Here is a 4,370-nt window from a genome sequence, read left to right as displayed (position 1 = left end):
TTCACATTTTGCCGTTATCTTTAAATGTCCAATTAAAGAAGCATTATTACCTTAGGTGTTTCTTTTGTCCAAAACCCATTGAGGAATAATTTTAAATGTCGGTATATTAATATAATCGAGACATTTTCAATGACGTGGGTACTACCTTTCATAAAACCTTATAAGACAAAAATTGCTTTGTCATATAAATTTCTTGGTGTATATAAAAAAGTAGTATATTTGTAACAACATTTCTCTAGATAAATATCTTTATAAAAAATAACATAAGACAGAAATAAAGTAATGAGGTTCACTAATCACATAAACCAGTTATGAGTAAACGATAGACGTCCTTTTCGAATTGAGGCTTAGAAACGTTAGCTGTCACTAAAACACATATAAAGTCAAACATCTGAGAGATAATGACAACACATACTTGCGAATCTGTTTGTACTCATTGTATTATAACTGAAATCTCCTGTTAAAGAATGTTCTTTTATCGATTAATTTGAATTGAAGTATTTAGTTTCATAAGTCTAGTATAAATAGTAGTAAAACTATCTACGAGACACCAGCGTAACCCTATTCACTATGAATGTATCATTTTCTGTAATGCTCAGCAGCAGATAGCCCTGCCAGGGAGTGGTTGTGTCTCCCGTGTGCTTTAAAGGCATCCTCATAGAATGAGTTAATTACGATAATCCAACCCTGTAGAGATAAACTAGAATAATGGCCGCTAATGAGGTTGATTATCTGTAACGACAGCTTACACTCCAGCAAAAGTTTCATTTCTGTTCTTACTTAATGTACATTATAAAAAGTATTATAAGGAAAACATAGAAGTGTAAAGAAAATCGTCCTTAACTTTTCAAATTGGTTTGAATTCAAATTTTTATTAATATTATAGGTAAGTTTGACATTATTAGCAGGCACTAAATGTACACTTGCAAAATAACCATTAGCGCCAAAAATGCAAATCTGGATAATCGTAACATATATAATGAAGTTTTTAAGAAAGTTTGAAAAGTTTACTTCATCTCTTCAACACATTCGACACTCAAAGTTTCGTAAGGGAACCATTAAGCATTCAACAGCAGATTTTTATAGTATTTGACACAACCTTTCCAAATGGAAAATCAGTTCAATTTTATGATAAGTTTCATTTACGATTTTAAAAATTTAACTTAAAAAATAATTATTGGCAAACTCACGTTAAAATGATTTACTCGCTTACCTTACTTCGAAGTTGGCCCCAATTAATCTGAGATAAAATCCATACTACACTTTAGATCGGTGAAGCAGATAGACATTCACTTGCGTTACTGACTTACCTATTATCAAATAAGTTTATGAATAGCGTAATGTGTGAAATTTGTCAAATACAGACATTGAATAAACATTATATGCGATTATGTACAATTGTTTTTTTTTATTATACTGGCAAAATTTAATAAATAATACGAGTTAGTTGTAGGGTACAATTCATTGATTTATAAAGTATTTATGTAATATATTAATAGATGTTATTGATAATGGAGATTTTGTTAATCACCTTTTATAAGTAGGGATGAACAGTGAAGTACATAAGATAATTTTAAACAGAAATTTTCCTTGACAAAATAAATTTTAGTCGTAAAGCACTCTAAGAATATTGAGAACGATGTACCATAGCTCTAATTCATTTATGCTGAATCGCGGTAGGAAGTAGGCTCTTGTTAACTAGACGCAGTGCGTGGACATTGTTTGTTCAGTTAGACCGGTCAATCAGCTGATCGAGCGACGGTGATACGTTCCGACCCGGCTCGCTGCAGAGAGAGAAAGCAGTCAGTCGAGTTTTGGAGTTTCAAGGAGAAGGTGTACCGGTCGAAAGCTGAAGTTTTCTTCCTCTAACCCTATAGTTGGGATTTAGAGTAATTATTTATTGCTTGTAAATTCAATTTCAAGTATTTAAATTTTTAGTGCGTTTTATTTTCCGATCTGCCTCCGAATCTTCAAAGTAGTAAGTCCCGTACCAGCGTATAGTTAATATCTTTTATTTTTATAATACTGTAATAAAAAATTTCTAAAGTTTCCCACCTTTCAGAGTCTGAAAATTTAATTCAATTTTTTGAAGTATTGTGAATTAAATTTTGGTCATAAAGTAAATATCAAGTTTTGTATTATATTAATTTTGAGTATTTTGAGAAGAGAACTTTTTATTTTGTTTTGTTAATTTAAACCATTTTTTTTGGAGAAGTATACATTTTTAGTTTAATTTTAATTTTAATACCTTTTAATCAGACTCTTAATTAGATTTGTTCGATTGAGTGACATTTTGAAGAAAATTGAATCAAAAGTTTGTAAACTTTGTAACTTTTTGGTGAACTTAAATTTCGGAATAAACCAAGTATTTCCGAAAAGTTGTTTTAATTTATAAAATATTAGCTCCATAAAAATTCAATATATGTACTATAAAAACGGTACAACGAAGTGCCATTAAAATAATCGGTGCATAGCGTCTGGAATTGCGCGGCTCTTCCATTAGGTCGGACCTCATTTCAATCGCCTTGTCTCCCTTATAATGGTGGCTGTTGGGCTGTATAAACCGCATCTTCTTCCCAATACAAGGCCATTATCATAAAAGAAATGGGGAAGGGGATTACACCATTAAAGCAACAGTGGACATATAACCATTCAATATTTTGTCGATGCGTTAGTTACATGAATTAAGGACATCCATAAACTCAAGTAGAACCATAAACAGTATTATATAAATAGGCCATGCTTCTAAATTACTTCTTCGACAAGAGTCAAATGGCATACCTTATGGCACAAACAGAAAATTACGGTACTCTGTGATATAAAGGTACTTTTTATTGGCACCATTTTGTTAGTAACTATGATTGATATTATATTATCGTACTAAATAATTAGTTCCCAAGTCCCATTCTTTACTCGCACTTATCCTTGATCTTCGTTTAAGAAAGATTTTAAAATAAATTTTTCTGTTACCTATGTTTAGTTGACTTCAAGAAAAAGAAAAATATTTTTTACTGTATTTTAGAATTCTTTAATTATTTAAAGGAATGTATGTAAATATTCATAAAAATAATTATTGATAATCTAATTAAAACTATCCTGGTGATTTGTTTTGTTTAGTCTGATTGTATGCGGAAATCGTACTCGTACAAAATTTCATTTATCTTCTTTTACGTACGTCTAATCAAGTAATCAAGAGAAATATATGGTAACTCTGTAAGCACTGTAGTCAACATCTATATCCCTTTTTTATAGAAAACGCGGTTCCTACAAGTTTGTCTCTGCCACTTAATACCAATACCGTGTTATCTTATTAGTTTGTTATTTGTATCATATTATTTGTTACAGTTGTATCGTGTAAATGTAAAAAGTAAATTTTTATCTTAAGTACAAAAATTAATCGCAAAATGTGTTGATACTTTCTAAAATCGAATACGCCTAGACTGCTTTTTATCAAAAATAAAATTACTTAAAGGGTAGGAAAGTTTAATGTAGAGATAAATCATAAAATTTATCTGACAATTTAATAATTTGGAAAAAATGTTAATATTTATGGTTTCAATCCATATTTAGGCGACACTATACACCTGCTGACACTTTCCGTTGAAGTTTGCCTCAGAGTCTGTAACATTCTGTTTAAATTTAATGTATATAACATTGCTTGATCGTTAGTGATGAATATAGCAAGTTACCATCTAACGTTTACTCCAGATTGCGCCAATGGCAAATATAAATCACGGAATACGTTTTAAATACTACACAAGCACTGTTTTCGAACCAAGTTTAATAAACAAAGGTGTGAATAATTTCACACAAGTTACATCAAACTTGTACGCTATCTTCATATTGCAATACTGAATTAATACCCTGGCTTAAACAAATAACAGAGATATAAATACTAACATGCCTCAACATTTAACAATCCATTCTTTTCTAGACTACCGTACAAAAAAAAATAAGCCGCAAAACTCTGTAAATGATTATTTTGAAGTATTTCATGGCAATTGGTAATAATTTCTACCATATACTGCACCACAAATAGGAAGAATCTTCCTCTAGAAAGACCATAATATTTTTCTCAGTTCTACATACCTGTATGTATATATATATATATATATATATATATATATATATATTTGTTTTCGTCGGAACACCAAGGTAAACTCAATTACAACACTGGAAACATCTTAGACCGAAAGTAATTGTTTATTGACCGATATAGCGTAACGAGAACTACAAACAAATATACAATTTTTTTGTATCGGGATATATTTGTATGGATTTGTCAAACACGTGTATTATGAACTCAACAAGTTTTAGACAAGTGAAGTATAATATAAGGCCAGGAGTATTCACGCTCTGATCTAAGTAAT

The sequence above is a fragment of the Homalodisca vitripennis genome, chromosome 6 (genome assembly GCF_021130785.1).
Source record: "Homalodisca vitripennis isolate AUS2020 chromosome 6, UT_GWSS_2.1, whole genome shotgun sequence".
Lineage (NCBI taxonomy): Eukaryota > Metazoa > Arthropoda > Insecta > Hemiptera > Cicadellidae > Homalodisca > Homalodisca vitripennis.
The sequence above is the reverse complement of the archived record's forward strand: the minus strand, read 5'-3'. Positions refer to the sequence as shown.